This window comes from Saimiri boliviensis, chromosome 11 (genome assembly GCF_048565385.1).
Source record: "Saimiri boliviensis isolate mSaiBol1 chromosome 11, mSaiBol1.pri, whole genome shotgun sequence".
Taxonomy (NCBI): domain Eukaryota; kingdom Metazoa; phylum Chordata; class Mammalia; order Primates; family Cebidae; genus Saimiri; species Saimiri boliviensis.
In genome coordinates, this window is record NC_133459.1 from 66,961,159 (window position 1) to 66,981,972 (window position 20,814).

Here is a 20,814-nt window from a genome sequence, read left to right on the forward strand (position 1 = left end):
ATAAGAAAAGCATACATAGATAAATTTCAGAGGTTCTTCTATTTCACCGTATAACTACTTGGAGTGAGCTTCACTATTTTTGGGAGCAAAGAGGAACAGGTACTCCAAGGAAGGTATGATAAGCAAAAGACTGCAATTTCCAGGTAACTTCCGTAGGTCTTGAAAGGAATGAGATCTGCAGTCCTGCAGTAAAGAATACCTTCCACATAGCCATTCCAATCAGTTGGATAAGTGACAGAACATGACTGAAAAAAAAAAAAACCAAATTCCTTGTTGTGACTTAAATGAAACAAGTAAAATGACCAGCATGTGTAGTACCTAGGAAGTTCTCAAGTGAGCAGGCTGGTAAATTTTTTTTTCAAGCTACACTGATCTGGTTTTATTCTTTCCTAAACTCTTCTCAACCTTTCCTTAGCTAAAGCAGAGTTAGCTAGATGACTCATTACCCTTTATCAGTACAATATTTTGTATGAGAATGCATGTGAAAACTTCTCCCAGCAGAGTCTAAGACTTACTGCATTTTTGTAGATGCAGATGCGAAATGTACTTGAGGTCTTTTATGTTAGCTTACTTTGTTACCCTACCAAGCAAGTTTATTTAATTTAGCTTACGGATTGGGGCTTCAAATTAGGACTAAACACTTAAGTCTTCAAAGACATGGAATCTTTTACAAGGTCTTTTAAATAAATATGATTTTTATTTATAATTCTTGACATGCATTTTACTACATATTGTTATTCAAGTATATTTAATTATCATTTTTATTTTATAAAATTCAATGAAAACCTTATGATCTTTTGTGCCTGACAGGATTATTATTTGACCCAGAATCTCTTGCCCACAAATTCAAATTTAATATAATTCTTATGTAATATTCTTTTTCTTCCCATCCTGCTCTCGGCCTCTTAGCTAAATGATATGCCAAGTGATGTTTTTAGTACATTAGAAAAATACAAGGCATGGTGGTATGGAGAAAGGAGCATAGGCTCTGCTTTTATAGACTTGCCCTAGATATGTAACGTGATTTTTGGACCCATGTAATCCCTCTTTTCCTCCATTTCTTCATCTGGAAAATAGTGTGAATATCAAATTATATAAACATTACCCAGCATTAACTGCTTGTATATAGTAAGTGCTCAGTTAATATTAGTTTCCTTGTTGTTGGCACTGGGATCCTAAGGAAGCCAACTAATTAATCATACTCTTCTCTCCAAGTTCTGAAAAATAAGAAGAACTAGATACTTTCATCACCGTGAAAGGAAAATAAAAATTGGGGCCCCCAAATCACAAAGCTAAAGGGAAAAGTCTAGTTGGGAACTGCTTAGGGCAAACCTTCCTCCCATTCTATTCAAAGTCACCCCTCTTCACAGGAAGATAAGTGCGTATCTGATTACTTCATTTGCAGAGGCTAATTGGAAACTCAAAAGAATGCAACCAGGCTGAGCATGGTGGCTCATGCCTGTAATCCCAGCACTTGGGAGGCCAAGGCAGGTGGGATCAGGAGGTCAGGAGATTAAGACCATCCTGGCCTACATGATGAAACCCTGTCTCTACTAAAAATACAAAAATTAGCTGGGCATGGTGTCACGTGCCTGTAATCCCAGCTACTCGGGAAGCTGAGGCAGGAGAATTGCTTGAACCAGGGAGTTGGAGGTTGTAGTGAGCCCAGATTGCACCATTGCACTCCAGCCTGGGAGACTGGTGGCAGAGTGAGACTCCGTCTCATGAAAAAACAAAAACAAAAACAAAAAAAACTATGCAACCAGTTGTCTACTATCTACCAATGACAATGACCTGGAGGTCCCTTCTCTACTTCAAGTTGTCCCATGTTTGCCTTGAATTATCTGCCTTTCTGGACTGAACCAACACACATCTTACACATATTGATTGATGTCTCATGTCACCCTAACATGTATAAAGCCAAGCTGTACCCCTACCATTTGGGACACATGTCAGGACCTCCTGAGGCTGTGTCACAAGTGTGCATCCTCGACCTTGGCAAAATTAAACTTTGTAAATTAACTGAGACCTGTCTCAGATTTTGGGAGTTCACTTAGGGTCAGACCAGCCACCAATTCCCACTAAAATTTAATGGATAATCTAACTTACATCTGAGGCTCAAATAGGCTCTCAGTAATCTTTATAGGATTTTATGGTAGGTTACTAACCTACTTGTTACAGGGTAGAGACTTCAATGTTTTCCTTCAAGAACAGAGCCTGCTTAGCCTGAGAAACCTTTCTCCCTTGAGGAAGTAAGAATGTGTACATGCTGGGGGCAAGCTGACTGCAAAGAGAGCCAGAAAAGGGGTAGAGCTATGTGCACTCACACTTCCGTTTTTTTTGTTTGTTTGTTTGTTTTTTTTAACATTCTCTTTAGTTAAATAATTCATGACTTCTTCCTAAGGAAAAACCATGACGTGGGTGTAGGGAATAGCAGAGGCTTTCTTCTCAATACTTCCTGTTTTGTAGTATACAAAGGAATCTGGATACAGGAAGGAAATTGTTCCCTTCTATAATATACAACCCCAGGTGATAATATACTAATAAATATACTAAAACGATTAACAGAGTCATAGGCAGACATGATGAAATGCTCTAATTCTCTGCTACTGAAACTTTTGGCTATGACTCAATCCTGGCACACAGTAAAGAGGTGGTAGAAACCATTGTTTTATGCTGCCCTTTGCTCTCAAGCTGATGCTTTCTTATCAAACTTTTCCTGATTATCGTTGTTATTGTGGTATTGTACCTTCAGTAACATCGTAGGCATAGTCATACTTAGCAATCAGGGGCAAAGAAGACAGAACAGGTGTCTAAAAATATTGAATGCTAGTATATGGTGCAAGGTGAGGAGTCTATGGTTTCAGGGACACATAGCAAGGACAGTCTAGCAGGCAGAGAGACATTCTAAAGGTATAGCAGTGGTGAACCGTTCAGTACTACTTCTCCAAAGCACTGCCATAGCTTCCTGTACTTTCTTCATTTATTTATTCATTCGCCTGGTATGTGCCAGACATTATTCTAGGTTTTGGGAATAGATCAATGAACTACTTAAACAATAACAAAACCTCTGCCCTTATGGTGTTACTTCTCTGTCTTATAACTCTTCACTAACTGTGAAGCTCATTTAGGGTAGAAATTGTGTTTCACTCATTGGCAAATCTCTACCTGCTAGCACTGTGCCAAGGACTGCACTCAATAAATGTCAAATTAAGATTGAACTCACTAACGTTGATTAATGATATGTCCTGATACATGGACAAAGCAAGTAAAAGGGATCAAGTGGTGTTCTTTTATATGATACCTATGGTTTTCTATTGTATTTATTTGTTTTGTGTTGTCAAAATGTGAATAACATTGAGATATTCAAGGAGGTGAGTAGGGAATTGACTTTAGAAAAGGCTGCCAATAGGAGTGAGTGAAGTTAGAGAGGGCACAAATTGGGGTACATGTCCATTTGTCCATAGATTGACACACAGATTTAGAATGGATTAGTAGAGGAGGAGACTCTTGAATTAAGCCCTGTAAGCTAAGAAAATATTTCTAAAATTAAAGAAAAATAAAAGACAATCATTTATTGTTAGCACTAGATGGCAGGGGAAGGCAGAGACCCACCACACTGCCTTCTGTAGATGGAGGTCTCTGGGTAACTTAGAGAAGCACAGGCTACACGTCTGTATGTTTTGGGTTCTTTGTGTATGTTGTTGATTTTTGTTTGATTTAGTCATCAGAAAAAGGTGATCACAGTTTCTTTTGCTGATATATATCTGTTATCCTCTAATGGCACCCCTGAGGGTACAGTGATATCTATGTCAAAGAGAAGGAATTTGAGACAGAGGAGAAAATCAGCAGACCTTGTTAACCAGATCCCTTCCTCCCCCCACCCTTGAGAATGGATGTTTCCTGGCAATGGAGAAACTGGGCATCGTTCCACCACAGAGGTGCCTGGACTGTGTATAACAGGGAGTTTCATTAGATTACCCACAATTTCTTGAGAGGTAATCCCATTACACAGTGTTTATCAGTCATTGGGTGTTCTGCTTGTTATGACTCCCCGGTTCAGTAGCAATAGCACCCCCAGAACAATAGCGTGTGTGTGTGTGTGTGTGTGTGTGTGTGTGTGTAAAAACAAAACTGCCTGGGATGCCTTACAGAAGAGATATCTTCTCTTTAGTAGTGAACATAAAAAAGAAAGAGACTGCGTAGACAGCATTAAAATGTAGGTGCCCCACAAATAAACGTATTATTGTGCTTTTGATTCAGGAATTGGATCTGCAGCAATAACCAGAAAGCACCTGAAAATATCAGATGTGGATTATGTAGACTGTTTAGGTGACTTAAATTATGCACTATCTTGTAAACTTTTTGAGGGAATTTTTTTCTATAATATTTGATTATTTTCTGAAGAATGGTTCCTTTCCCGGTGTACTGGAATACTTCTTTATCCTGCTTTCTTTCCCTCTCTCCCAGGCTCACTTCTACAGATATAAGGTGCATGTTGAACAAACCTCTCAAATGCTCTCAGACTTGAGTGGACAATGTATCTTTTTGTCTGATGTTTCTGGTCAAGGTTTTGGAAGAGGTCTGTGCCCTTTAGTTCATAACTCATTATCTTTTAAAATTTTTCCTCTTTATATAAGTAGCTCTTTCTTCCTAATGTCACTCATCACTCGATTGTATATTTTTGTATGATTTAAATCTAATGACATTTTTTTCTTTTGCATCTTTACTTAAATCATAGCTACTTTATTGTCCTTTTCTCTATTTAGAGATACAGAGTTCCTTAAAATCATAAAAATTAAAGATTCCCCTCTAGCGGTTAATTTTTAAGCATGTTAGGGTTTCAAGAGATCTGGGCTTCTTGGTGTTGTTGGTATTAAAAGCTCTTTCTAATATGATCTACGACCACCTTATCAAAACAATTTTCTATTACTAACATTCACTTATCCTCAATTCTAGCTATTCTATTTCACTACCTACCATTCCCAGTCTTCTAATTGCTTTTTACTGCTTCAACTTTTCCCTGTGCTAGTCCTTTCTCCTGCAATGCCCTTCTCCTCTTCTCTGCAAAGTCCAAAACTTTTAATCCCTTACGACATCTCAGATTTTCATCTCTCCAAAGCCTTGTTTGATCCCTTCCTCTGAAAACTCATATAGTTTAATCTGTACCTTATGGATAGGACTGATCAGTCATCTATTATCTACCATGAGCTACTTGATGGCAGAACCAGTGCCAGATTTAACTTGGTATTTTTTCAGGATGCTTAATATTTGGTAGGTCCACAACATTAGTTATTGAATCAATGCTATTTTTGTGTAATTATTTCATCATTTCATCAGCATATCTCCTTTAAAAGTATCTCATGAATTCTGTAATCTTTGAGTACTCTCTGTATATTATTCTATAAGCATCATATTCATGGTTCATCATGTCAGTCAGACAGTGTATTTTTTTTTTAATATCCCCATTTAAACTGACTAGGGCCTGCCCTCAGTTTCCTAAATTTCTATGTAAAAGGAAAACTCCTTGAACAGTGGTTTGTAATTCTCCTTGAAGAGGTCCTTCACATCCTTTGTTGGTTGTATTCCTAGGTATTTTATTCTCTTTGTAGCAATTGTGAATGGGAGTTTGCTCATGATTTGGTGGTTTGTCTGCTATTGGTGTATAGGAATGCTTGTGATTTCTGCACATTGATTTTGTATCCTGAGACTTTGCTGAAGTTGCTTATCATCTTAAGGAGATTTTGGGCTGAGATGATGGGGTCTTCTAAACATACAGTCATGTCGTCTGCAAATAGAGGCAATTTGATGTCCTTTTTTCCTAACTGAATATCCTTTATTTCTTTTTCTTGCCTGATTGCTGTGGCCAGATTTTCCAATACTATGTTGAATAGGAGTGGTGAGAGAGGGCACCCTTGCTTCCTGTTTTTGCTCATTCAGTATATTGGCTTTGGGTTTGTCATAAATAGCTTTTATTATTTTGAGATAGGTTCCATGGATACATAGTTTATTGAGTGTTTTTAGCATAAAGGGCTGTTGAATTTTGCCAAAGGCCTTCTCTGCATCTATTGAGAGAATCTTGTCATTTTTGTCTTTGGTTCTGTTTATGTGATGGATTAAATTTATAGATTTGCATATGTTGAACAAGCCTTGCATCCTTGGGATAAAGGGGAAAATCATTCATGCCATTGCCTTCTTCCAAAAATTTGCCCCTCCCTTTATCCATTGTCTGCTTGCTTTAGTTCTTTCTCCAGTGCCTCCAGGTAATTTTTTAGAAAACTTTTATTTCGGGTTCAAGGTTACATGTGAAAGCTTGTTACATAGGTAAACTCATGTCATGGACGTTTGTTGTACAAATTATTTCATTATGCAGGAATTTATCCAAGTACCTAATGGTTATCTTTTCTGCTCCTCTCCTTCCTCCCATCTCCAGGCCCTCCCACAGACCCCAGTGTGTTTATCCTCACTATGTGTCCTCGTGTTCTCATTGTTTAGCGTCTACTTATATCTGGGAACATGTAGTATTTGGTTTTCTGTTTCTGCCTTAGTTTGCTGAGGATAATAGTCTCCAGCTCCATCCATGTTCCCATAAAAGGCATGATCTCATTATTTTTTATGGATGCTGAAATTATATTTTGCCCAGAATTTATAGTTGTTATTGGCAGGAGGTTTGGTTTGTTAGGATCTATTCAGCTATTTCCAGAAGCTGAAACCTATCACATTATTTTTTAAAGCAATCACAATTTCATTGTTCCTTATATTAGGTATAACTACTTTGAGGCAAATAATATTTACTCAAGTAAGTCCTGATACTTTATAAAATCTATATTGTTCTTTTATGGCCAGCTGCCTTTAATAGTAATACACATGTAATGGACTGTTAATTTCAATTGAGATTTGCCAGATTTTTTAGTATCTTTGGTATAGATACATTTTTTAGTATCTATGGCAAATGTTCTAAATGACTTTGGCTCAATTCTTCTGTAATGTACAACATATAAAATTAATAAATTCTGTAATATAATCTTTCATTATTTCTTCAGTAATTTTTCACCTGAATTGTCTTTTACCAATAGACTGAGCACCCACATTTATTTCATCTCTTGTTCTAACATACCTTCTACTTTTCTAATATAAGCATTTAAGCCTACAAATTTTTAAGTAATATATTATTTGCATTTCAAAAATTTCAATATCATATCTTCATTTTTGTCCAATTCTCATATATTTACAATTTATTTATAGTTTCTTCTTTAATTCATAAGCTATTTAAAAGTGGGATTTTTGAATTCCAACATAGAATTTGAGAATTTTTTAAATTAGCTTTTAAGATACTTGTAATATATAAGCAGATAGTTCGTACGATGCAAATTCTTTGATACTTGCTTTATGCCACAACTTTTATAAATATTCAGGTGCACTGAGAAATATGTATATTCTTTAATCAATGGTATGTAATAAGAACTTCTGTCTAATAATTCAGACTTACTGTGTTTTTCAAATAGTATCTTCCCTTTTTTTGTTGTTTATTCAATTGAGAGAGTTGTACTGCAACTTTCCATTTCAGTGATGGATTTGTCCATTCTTCCTTCAATTCATCAAAATTTCTTTGTATTGTTTGAGACTTATTTATTTTATGATTTAGGCTGATGTTATTTTATCTTCCTCTAGAATTGAATCAACTGCATTTATATAGTAATTTGTTCGACTCATAAAAGCATTTTAAAAATCTTTGTTTTCTGTTAATATTATATTACTGTGCCTTTTGTTCAGAGTTTTTGGAATCTTTTTCCATGTTTAAATTTCCAACTATTTTTGTCCTTATGTTCTTGGTACTTCACTTAAACAGTATAGAGTATTTTTTTTAAAAAAAATTGAAATCCTGCAGTCTGATTCTTCTAAGTGACATCTGTAGTTTATTTGTATTTATTATGAGTATTCACATATTTTAATTTATTCCTAGTATCTATCTTTCTGTTTTCTCTCCTTTGTTTTTATCATTGATTGAATTTTGTTGTCGTTATTGTTTGTATGTTTTTCTGTTCTTTTTCTCTCCACTCTACTAGTGTGGAAATTATAGCCTATTACTACTTTTCAGTGGTTAACATTAAAACATTTCTGTGCATACCTTACCTAACAGACGCAGAAGTTAGTACTTTAGATCCTCTCTCATGTAATTCAAGGGACTTAAAACACTTTAACTCTATGCCTATCCCGATATATATGTTATTTTGTGTTTGAGATTTTTATACAAGTTTCTAAATTTACTTGCTTATTATGCTTTCTTAGATCTTAGAAGTTCTTCCTGGGATAATTTCCTTTTCTAGTAAAATATGTATGTTAGATATCCTTTAACATAAGAATGTTGCATAAATATGCTTTTTAAAAAATCATGCTGGATTTATTTTACTCTTTTTCTTAAAATCTATTATTTTCTGGGCATAAAAGTAGGACTTGATAACCATTTTATCTCAGCAATTTGTATGTGTTATTTTGTTATTTCTAGTTTCCATTGTTGGTATTAAGAAACATGGTATTAGCCTAATTATCTTTAATTTTTAGGTGAACTGTCTTTTCTTTCTCACTCTTTTTTCATCTTTTTTACGTTTTTTATTTTCTCCGGTTTCAGTACAATGTTTTTAGATGTGGATTTCCTCTTATTCATTCATCATAGTAAGTAGGGTTCATGTATCGTGAATTCATGCCCTTTGTCAGTTCTAGAAAGCTGTAAGACATTAAAGCCACACATTGCATCTTTATTTTCTCTGTTCTTTCCTTCTAGAACTGCAGTTAGCTTCATGTTAGACCTTTTCGTTCTGTCTTCCATTATGTCTTAATCTCTTTTTAATAGCTTCTATATCCTGTCTATTTTGCTTTTTTCAGTTCAATTGCTTCGAGCTATCTCTTCAGTTGTAGATAATGTGCTCTTCAACCCCAACCATTACACTTTTAAAACTTACAATTATATGCTATTGATATGGTTTGGATCTGTGTTTCTACCCAAATCTCATGTCGAATTATAATCCCCAGTGTTGAAGGTGGGGCTTGGTGGGAGGTGATTAGTTCATGGAGGTAGAGTTCTCATGAGTGGGTTAGCACCTTCCCCTAGGTGCTGTTCTTGTGATAGTGAGTGAATTATCCTAAGATTTGGTTGTTTAAAAGTGTGTAGTACCTCTACCCTCACCTCTTTGCTCCTACTGCTTCCATGTGAGATGTCTTGCTCCCCCGTCACCTTTTACCATGATTGTAAATTTCCCAAGGCCTCGTCAAAAGCCCAGCAGTAGCCCCTAAGCTTCCTTTACAGCCTTTAGAACCATAAGTAAAATTAAACCTCTTTTATTTATAAATTACACAGTATCAGTTATTTCTTTATAGCAATAAGAGAACAGACTAACACAATTGTTCTAGATATTAATTTATAAATCTACCTAATTATGTGAGATAATCCCTATTGCTTACTCATCATTTTTTACTTCACTGTTTAGTTTTTAAAATATATCATACATAGTTATTAAACATTATATGCCTCTCTAAAATCACTATGTTATTAGCTATTACCCTTCTGTAGTGTTTTCATATGTACTTGCTAATCTTTGATTTTGAGCCCAGTCTTAGATTATTTTAATCTGTGCTAAACAATAGGAGCTAAAATTAATTATTGCTTCATTCAGAGATTTAATGTTTGCTTCATTTAACAACAACAGGAATCTTCTGTCTTTGAACTTCTTTGATCCTTTCCATTGACTTTCCTGATGATTCAGAATCAGTTCGAACAACTTCGTGCTATCTCAAAGATTAGTCTTTCAGTAACTGGGCATTTGCACTGATGACCACTCTTCATTATGCATGTATTTAACACTTATGACTGTTATTTTAACTAATACTTTTTGATACTGTTTTTGCTTGGGAATTTCCTTTATCTTCTGCAAGCCTGTAATGTATAAATTTATAGTTAATGGAAGACTTGTTATTTTGCAATAGGAGGACCCTTCAGAGTATTTAGCCCACCATACTGACCTAGCCTTTTACTATGTTTTCATATTTTTTATTTCTTATGTTATTTTAAAAATATAGAATATATACTTACTTTATTGTTTAAATTTAATATTTTCAATTCACAATTTTTAAAATTCTGATTTTGTTGTCTTTTGTTTTTGGTGGCTTACTTTCATGGTATCTTATTTCTTTTCAGTTAGTTAATTTTAGACTATAGCAACTTTTCTTGAAACTTTATTCCTAGTAATTCTTTGAGATCTGTGATGAAAGGGTGTTCCTCAAAGAAGATTTGTGCTTGCTTATTTTAGGCACCTGAAGACACTACAAATATGAGATCATTTATAATTAAATTCTCAGATTAAGATTTTTCACATTATCCATAGTGTGATATCAGCCTATAAAGACTAGTTTGAGGTCTCAGATTATCAAAGGAAATTTTTATACTCATTCACTCAGTGCAAAACTTCAAAGAAATCAGTTTTCCTTTTAAGAGACTGAGGGAAATCTCTAGTTTTCCTTTCCCTGGAAACCCTAGTTTACATGAGGACCCCTGATTTAATGACATGGTCTTCTATTACGTTGTAGATTAACCCCAAGCCTTGTCTTCCAATCTTTGTGTCCATGTAAAACAAAGTTCATGGACAAAGCTCAAGTTCTGTAGCTCAGCTTAGCTGATTTCACTTTGCTTTTGGTTATTTCTGAGATTTCCTACTTGCCAGTTCACTGATACGTGACAAGTTTTCAAATATATTTTATCTAGCATTTTTTAGTTATTTATAGTGGGAATGTCCATCAGGGTATCCAGTTGCCAAACTTCCAGAAACAGAAATCAACTTATACATTTGGAAAATTAGATTTTTTTTTCCTACATAGATTGAACCAGTATATTTAATTTAATTTTCCTACTTGGTTGATCAAGCAATTAAAAAGTATCCAGTCAATTTTCAACTGACAATAGATAGTGCAAATGCTAAATAAATAAATAATTATGTGGACTCAGTTTCCATTATCTTAAAACAATGTAGAGATATCATTACATATGACACGATTCTGAGTCTGCTTTGTAAAGCTCATTCCATAAATAAAAATGACTTTAAGAGGCAAGCTTAAAATGTCAAATAAATCGTTAAAATATGAGGACATATGAAGAAGGCCATATAACTCTTTCAGAGTTTTTGCTACCCTTGAACTTGGTGTTTAATGATCATAGGGCAGTTTAGGACATTGTTCTTTGCTAAAGTTGTGGGAAGGATGAATTGTGTACATACAGATACAATCTCTCTCTCTCTCTGTCTCTCTCTCTCTCTCTCTCTCTCTCTCTGTCTCTCTCTCTCTCTCTCTCTCTCTCTCTCTCTGTGTGTGTGTGTGTGTATGTGTTCATTGTGTATATAAGGTGTATAGCACTTTATTCTGAAAGGTCAATTTGTTGAGGTTCTATTACATGAAGCTTTGATGCTATAAAGAGAATCCATAGTGGTTCTGCTCGTGAGATGCTGACATATTTTTTAGGAAACATAAGGTATGTGCTCTTCCCCAAGTTCCCACCTTCACACCTGCAGTATCCTTACCCATATGCTCAACCTTTTCCCACAGATGAATTTTCTATGCTCCATGCAGAGGTTGACACTTCCACCAACTGTCTACCCAAACTCTCTTTTTAAGAACATTTCGCTATCAGTTCTTTGTGTTTCTCTGGCATCATCCATTTTTCTTCTCTAATTGGTTCATTCTAATTAGTTGACATAAATGCTATTATTTTTTTCCCATTTTTCTCTACAGTCTCATTTTTTAGATCCCCATTCATAGAAATAATTCTTAAAAGAGTTCTCTTAAGTTTCTGTCTGCAGTTTTGCTCCTTCCACTTACTCTAAAGTTCATTTCATTGAAATTTCTACACCCATCATTTGTTTTTGTTTTAAATATGATTTATTTATTTATTTTCTTTCTTTCTTTTTTGTTATGATACTTTAAATTCTGGGATACATGTGCAGATCGTGCAGAATTGTTACATAGGTATGCACATGCCATGGTGATTTGCTGTGTCCACTCCCCCAACACCTACATTAGGTATTTTTCCTAATGTTATCCCTCCCCAGTACCCCTACCACCTGCTATCCCTCCCCTAACCTCCACCCCCCAACAGACCCCAGTGTGTCATGTTCCCATCTTTGTGTCCATGTGTTCTCATGGTTCAACATCCACTTATGAATGAGAACATGTGGTGTTTGGTTTTCTGTTCTTGTGTCAGTTTGCTGAGAATGATGGTTTCCAGATTCATCCATGTTCCTGCAAAGGACATGAACTCATCCTTTTTTATGGCTGCATAGTATTTCATGGTGTATATGTGCCACATTTCCTTTATCCATTCTATCATTGATGGGCCTTTGGATTGGTTCCAATTCTTTGCTATTGTAAACAGTGCCACAACGAACATGTGTTTTTATAGTAGATGGATGTATAATCCTTTGGGTATATACTCAGTAATGTGATTGCTGGGTCAAATGGTATTTCTATTTCTAGATCCTTGAGGAATTGCCACACTGTCCTCCCAATGGTTGAACTAATTTACACTCCCACCAACAGTGTAAAAGCATTTCTATTTCTCCACGTCCTGTCCAACATCTGTTGTCTCCAGATTTTTTAATGATCACCATTCTAACTGGCATGAGATGGTATCTCAAGGTGGTTTTGATCTGCATTTCTCTAATGACCAGTGATGATTAGCATTTTTTCATGTTTGTTGGCCACATAGTCTTCTTTTGAGAAGTGTCTGTTCATATCCTTTGTCCACTCTGTGATGGGGTTGTTCATTTCTTGTAAATTTGTTTAATTTTTTTTTTTTTTTTTTTTTTTTTTGTAGATTCTGGATAGTAGCCCTTTGTCAGACGGATAGATTGCAAACTTATTTCCTATTCTGTTGGTTGCTGGTACACTCTAATGATTGTTTCTCTTGCCGTGCAGAAACTCTTAAGTTTAATTAGATCCCATTTGTCTATTTTGGCTTTTGTTGCCATTGCTTTTGGTGTTTTCGTTATGAAGTCCTTGTCAATACCTGTGTCTTGAATGGTTTTGCCTAGGTTTTCTTCTAGGATTGTTATGGTGTTAGGTTTTATGTTTAAATCTTTAATCCATTTGGAGTTAATTTTAGCATAGGATGTAAAGAAAGGGTCCAGTTTCTGCTTTCCACACAGATGGCTAGCCGGTTTTCCCAACACCATTTGTTAAACAGGGAATCCTTTCCCCATTGCTTGTTTTTGTCAGGTTTGTCAAAGATCAGATAGTTGTAGCTCTTCTGAGGCCTCTATTCTGTTCCATTGGTCTATATCTCTGTTTTTGTACCAGTAGCATGCTGTTTTGATTGCAGTAGACTTGTAGTATAGTTTAAAGTCAGGTAGCATAATGCCTCTAGCTTTGTTTTTTTTTGTTTTGTTTTTGTTTTTTTCTTTCTTTGTTTGTTTGTTTATTTGCTTAGGATTGCCTTGGCTATGCGGGCTCTCTTTTGGTTCCATAGGAAGTTTAAGGTGTTTTTTTCCAGTTCTGTGAAGAAAGTCAATGGTAGCTTGAAGGAATAGCATTGAATCTATAAAACTTTGGGCAGTATGGCCATTTTAACGATATTGATTCTTTCTAAACATGAGCATGGAATGTTTTTCCATCTGTTTGTATCCTCTCTTATTTCCTTAAGCAGTGGTTTTTAGTTCTCCTTGAAGAGATTCTTTACATCCTTTGTTAGTTGTATTCCTAGGTATTTTATTCTCTTTGTAGCAATTGTGAATGGGAGTTCACTCATGATTTGGCACTCTGTTTGTCTGTTATTGTTGTATAGGAATGCTTGTGATTTCCTCACAATGATTTTGTATCCAGAGACTTTCCTGAAGTTGCTTATTATCTTAAGGAGATTTTGGGCTGAGATGATGGAGTCTTCTAAATAAACCATCACTTCATCTGCAGATAGAGAAAATTTGACTTCTTCTTTTCCTAGTTGAATACTCTTTATTTCTTTTCCTTGCCTGATTGCTCTGGCTAGAGCTTCCAATACCATATTGAATAGGAATGGTGAGAGAGGGCATCCTTGTCTAGTGCCAGTTTTCAAAGGGAATGCTTCCAGTTTTTGCCTGTTCCCTATGATATTGGCTGTGGGTTTGTCATAAATAGTTTTATTATTTTGAAATACATTCCATCGATACCTAGTTTACTGAGAATTTTTAGCATATTGAGTTTTGTCAAAGTATTTTTCTGCATCTGTTGAGATGATCATGTGGTTTTTGTCTTTGATTCTGTTTTATGATGGATTACATCTATAGATTTGTGTATGTTGAACCATCATTGTATCTCCAGGATGAAGCTGACTTGATTGTGACAGATAAGCTTTTTGATGTGCTGTTGCATTTGGTTTGCCAGTATTTTGTTGAAGATTTTTGCATTGATGTTCATCATGGATTTTGGCCTAAAGTTTTCTTTTTTAGTCGAGTCTACATCAGGTACTGGTATCAGGATGATGTCAGTCTCATAAAATAAGTTAGGGAGGATTCCCTATTTTTGTATTGTTTGGAATCATTTCAGAAAGAATGGTTCCAGCTCCTCTTTGTACATCTGGTAGAATTCAACTGTAAACCTGTCTGGACATGGACTTTTTTGATTGGTAGGCTATTAATTGCAGCCTCAACTTCAGATCTTGTTATTGGTCTATTCAGGGATTCAACTTCTTCCTGGTTTAGTCTTGAGAAGGTGTAACTGTCCAGGAATTTATCCATTTCTTTCAGATTTTATGGTTTATGTGCATAGAGTTGTTTGTAGCAATCTCTGATGTTGGTTTGTATTTCTGTGGCTTCAGTGGTCATATCCCCTTTATCATTTTTATTGATTCTATTTCCTCTCTTTTTTATTAGTGGGGCTAGTGGACTGTCTACTTCTTTGATTTTTTCAAAACAAGCTCTTTGTTTTACTGATTTTTTGAAGTTTTTTTTTTTTTGTTTCTATCTCCTTCAGTTCTACTCTGATCTTGGCTTTTTCTTGTCTTCTGCTAGCTTTTGAGTGTTTTTGATCTTGCTCCTCTAGCTCTTTCAATTTTGATGATAGGGTGACTATTTTCAATATTTTCTCACTTCTCTTATGGGCATTTATTGCTATAGATTTTCCTCTAGACACTGCTTTAAATGTGTCCCAGAGATTCTGGTATGTGGTGTCTTTTTTCTTATTGGTTTCAAAGAACATCTTTGTTTCTGCCTTCATTTTACTGTTTTTTAGTCATCTTTCCAGAGGAAGTTGTTCAGTTTCTATGGTTCTGAGTGAGTTTCTTAATTCTCAGTTCTAATTTGATTGCACTGTGGTCTGAGAGACTGTTATAATTTCCTTTCTTTTGCATTTGCTGAGGAGTGATTTACTTCCAATTATATGGTCAGTTTTAGAGTAAATTCAGTGTGGTGCTGAGAAGAATGTATATTCTGTCGATTTGGGGTGGAGAGTTCTGTAGATGTCTATTAGGTCCGCTTGGTCCAGATCTGCATTCAAGTCCTGGATAGCCTTGTTGATTTTTTGTCTTGTTGATCTGTCTAATATTGACAGTGGAGTGTTAAAGTCTCCCACTATTTTTGTGTGGGAGTCTAAGTCTCTTCGTAGGTAGTTAAAAACTTGCTTTATGTATCTGGGTGCTCCTGTATTGTGTGCATATATATTTAGGATCATTAGCTCTTCTTGTTGCATTGATTCTTTTACCATTATATAATGTCCTTGTTACTTTTGATCTTAGTTGATTTAAAGTCTGTTTTATCAGAGACTAGGATTGTAACCCCTGCTTTTTTGCTTTCCATTTGCTTTGTAAATCTTCCTCTATTACTTTATTTTGAGTCTATGTGTGTCTTTGCATATGAGATGGATCTCCTGAATACAGCACACAAATGGGTCTTGATATTTTATACAGTTTGCCAGTCTGTGTCTTTTGATTGGGGCACTTAGGTCATTTACATTTAATGTTAATATTGTTATGTGTGAATTTGATTCTGTCATTTTGTTACAGGCTGGATTTTTGCCCATTAGTTGATGTGGCTTCTTCATTGTATCATTGGTCTTTACCATTTGATATATTTTTGCAGTGATTGGTACTGGTTGTTCCTTTCCATGTTTAGTGTTTCCTTCAGGAGCTCTTGTAAGGCAGGTCTGGTGGTGAAGAAATCTCTCAGCAATTGCTTGTCCATAAAGGATTTTATTTCTCTTCACTTATGAAGCTTAGTTTGGCTGGATATGAAATTCTAGGCTGAAAGTTCTTTTCTTTAAGAATGTTGAATATTGGCCCCCCACTCTCTTCTGGCTTGTAAGGTTTCTACCAAGAGATCTGCTGTGAATCTGATGGGCTTCCCTTTGTGGGTGACCCAACCTTTCTCTATTGTTACCTTTAGCATTTTTTTTCCCTTCATTTCAACCCTGGTGATTCTGATGATTATGTGCCTTGGGGTTGCTCTTCTTGAGGAACATCTTTGTGGTGTTCTCTCTATTTCCTGATTTGAATGTTGGCCTGTCTTGCAAGGTTGGGGAAGTTCTCCTGGATAATATCCTGATGAGTGTTTTCTAGCTTGGATTTATTCCGCCACCACATTCAGGAACACCTATCGAATGTAGAGTAAGTCTCTTCACATAGTCCCATATTTCTTGGAGGCCTGGCTTGGTAGGTTGGGGAAGTTCTCCTGCATAATATCCTGGAGAGTATTTTCCAGTTTGGATTTATTTTCCCCATTGCATTCAGGTACACTGATTAAGCATAGATTATGTCTTTTCACATAATCCTATATTTCTCGGAGCTTTGTTCATTTCCTTTTACTTTTTTTTTTTCTCTAATCTTGCTTTCTTGTTTTAGTTCATTGAGTGGATCATCAATCTCTGATATCCTTTCTTCTGCTTGATTGATTTGGTTATTGTAACTTGTGTATGCTTCATGAAGTTATCATGCCGTGTTTTTCAGCTCCATCAAGTCGTTTATATTCTTCTTTAAGCCGGTTATTCTAGTTAGCATTTCATCTAAACTTTTTTCAAGGTTCTTAGTTTCTTTGTGCTGGGTTAGAACACGTTCTTTTAGCTCCAAGAAGTTTGTTGTTATTCACCTTCTGAAGCCTGCTTCTGTCAATTTGTCAAACTCATTTTCCATCCTGTTTTGTTCCCTTGCTGGTGAGGAGTTGTGATCCCTTGAAGGAGGAGAGGCATTCTGGCCTTTGATGGTTTCATCCTTTTTGAGCTAGTTTCTTCCCATCTTCATGGATTTATCTAGCTTTGATCTGAGGCAGCCACTTGATAGTACAGTCTGTCCCTTGTCTGCCTGTAGAGGAGCTGCTGGACTGCCATGGTCTCTGGCTGCTTTGTAGGCTTCCTGTGTCTTTTGTTTATACAGGGAGATAAGGGCCACCTCTATAATGGCAGATGCCCTTCCTCCCATTGAAATCGATCCTTCTGGGTCATGCTCAAACTGATGTGCTGGCCACAAAACCCCCAAGTGAGAAGGCTTCAGCCAGCTGGGCATTGTTGAGAAAGGGACATGTCTAGCCTATTGCCTGTCTCTCTGCTTTTAGTATTCTCTCTCTCTGGGGGGCCGGTAGTTTTCTTTATGTCTCCTTTCAGACATTTCAATTGACTTTTTCATTTGGTCTATATCTGTTTTGTTCTTTTGTAAACTATACAGAAAATTATAAATGGTGGAAAAAACAATGGAAATAAGGAAAATAATTATCTTGCTACACAAAGAACCTGTGAAATATGCCAGGGACATCATCAGATGACAGCAATAACAAGGAGTAAGGTGATCTACTGGGACAACATCAACTCCAAAAGAGGATGGAATTTTGAGATGCTGAGATTATCATTGAAGAGCTAAGAGAATAATCATGTGACTGATGAATTGTGTGGTGTAAGGAGAGGGGACTGTCATCATGGAAGAGGGGAGGAATGGGTGCCAGAAGTGCCCCATTAAGAACCACAAAAGTGTAAGAAATTTGTTAGTATTTTGGAATGTGTGGTATGAAAATATTGGGGCATGAGCTAACAGAGGAAAAATGAGCCAAGGAGGAGGCACAAATATCCTGGAGTAGAGTTCTGTGGAGGATAGACCCTAATATTTTGTGCTGTTATCATAATTAGCATGAGTGTGAGGAAGGGTGAGAATGCCTTTCAGCTTCTCAGGGAATGCCAGGGTCAAGTTTGAGTGTTGGGAAGGATCAAAAAAATTCTTCAAGAATCGTGGTTTCTGGATAACAAAGTTGAAATGCAGTAAGAACGTTAGAAAACATGGTACAGATAAAAAGCAGGAACAATGAAAAGAGTTTAGCTATGGAACATGTGGTTTAACTGTTTTCAGTTTTATCAGGCTTATGGCATCTTCTTTATAAAAAATTTAAATAATGTTCTCTTTATTATCCTTAAATTAAATTTAGGTAATATAACTTAATTTTGTGTATTCCTATAAAATCAACAGTTTACCTTAACAGACATAATAAATATAAAGGAGAAATATTAATAAAGTAAATTATAGAAAAATAATATATTTCAATGTCTATATATTTTTGAAATATCACATTAGAACACCAAAATTGTTCCCTTAAATCTTCAAATCATTCATCCTTCCTTGACAATTACTGATTAATCTGATTTGGCTCCATGTCCCCACCAAAATCTCATCTTGAATTATACTCCCATAATTCCCACATCTTGTGGGAGAGACCCAATGGGAGATAATTGCATCTCCTACTGGGGTGCAGTTTTCCCCATACTGTTCTCATGGTAGTGAATAAGTCTCACAGGATCTGATGCTTTTGATTAGGGGTTTCCATTATTACTTTCCTTTCATTCTCTCTTGGCACCACCATGTAAGGAGTGCTCTTTGCCTTCTGCCATAATTGTAAGGCCTCCCCAGCCATGTGGAACTGTGAGTCCATTAAATCTATTTCTTTTTCCAAGTCTCAGGCATGTCTTTATCAGCAACATGAAAACAGATTAATATAGTAAATTGGTACCAAGAGTGGGCTATTGCTGAAAAGATACCGAAAAATGTGAAAGCAGCTTTGGAACTAGGTAACAGGTATAGGTTGGAACAGTTTGGAGGGCTCAGTAAAAGACAGGAAAATTTGGGAAAGTTTGGAACTCCCTAGAGACTTTTTGAATGGCTTTGACCAAAATGCTGATAATGATATGGAAAAAAAAATTCAGGCTGAAGTGGTCTCAGATGGAGATGAGAAACTTGTTGGGAACTGGAGCAAAGGTGATTCTTGTTATTTTTCGCAAAAAGACTGGTAGTATTTTGCACCTGACCTAGAGATTTGTGGAACTTCGAACTTGAGAGAGATTGATTTAGAGTACCTGATGGAAGAAATTTCTAAGCAGCAAAGCATTCAAGACGTTACTTGGGTATGTTAAAGACATTCAGTTTTAAAAGGGAAACAGAGCATAAAAGTTCAGAAAATGTGCAGCTTGACAATGAGGTAGAAAAGAAAAACCCGTACTCTGTGTAGAGAAATTCAAGCTGGCTGCGGAAATTTGCATATGTAAGGAGGATCCAGATGGGAGAATGTCTCCAATACCTCTCAGAGAGCTTCACAACAGCCCCCTCATCACAGGCCCAGAGGCCTAGTAGGAAAAAATGGTTTCATGAGTCAGGCCCAGGGCCCTACTGCTGTGTGCAACCTAGGGACTTGTTGCCCTGCATCACAGCTCCTCTAGCCATGGCTTAATGGAGGCAAAGTACAGCTTGGATCATGACCTCAGAGAATGTAAGCCCCAAGCCTTGGGAGCTTCCACCTGGTGTTGAGCCTGTGGGTACACAGAAGTCAAGAATTGAGGTTTGGGTAACTCTGCCTAGATTTCAGAGGATGTATGGAAATGCTTGGATGTCCAGGCAGAAGTTTGCTGAAGGGGCTGAGCCCTCATGGAGAAACTCTACTCAAGTAATGAGAAGAAAAATGTGGGGTCAGAGCCCCCATACAGAGGCCTTACTTGGGCCTAGTGGAGCTGTGAGAAGAGGACCACTGTCCTCCAGACCCCAGAATGGTAGATCCACTGTCAGCTTGGCATCTTGTGCCTGAAAAAGCCACAGACACTCAATGCCAGTCTGTGAAAGCAGCTGGGTGGGAGTGGTACCCCACAAAGTCATAGGGGTGGAGCTGCCCAAGACCATGGGAACTCATCTCTTACATCAGCATGACCTGGATGTGAGACATGAAGTCAAAGGAGATCATTTTGGAGCTTTAAGATTGGGCTGCCCTGCTGGTATTCAGACTTGCATGGGTCCTACAGCTCATTTGTTTTGGTCAATAGCTCCTATTTGGAATGGCTGTATTTACCTATGCTTTTATACCCATTATATCTAGAAAGTAACTAGCTTGCTTTCAATTTTATAGGCTCATAAGCAGAAGTGACTTGCCTTGTCTCAGGTGAAACTTTGAACTGTGGACTTTTGAGTTAATGCTGAAGTGAGTTAAGACTTTTTTGGTTTTGAAATGTGAGTACATGAGATTTGGCAGGTGCTAGAGGGAAATGATATGGTTTGGTTTTATGTCTCCACCCAAGTCTCATTTTGAATTGTGCTCCCATAATTCCCATGTGTTGTGGGAGGGACCCAGTGGCAGATAATTAAATCATGGATGTGGTTTTCCCCATAGTGTTCTCATGATAGTGAATAAGTCTCACAAGGTCTGATGGCTTGATAAGGGATTTCTGCTTTTGCCTCTCTCTCATTCTCTCTTGGTATCATCATGTAAGAAGTGCCTTTCCCCTTCTGCTATAATTGTGAGGTCTCCCAGCCATGTGGAACTGAGTCCATTTAACCTTTTTTTTCCCCAGTCT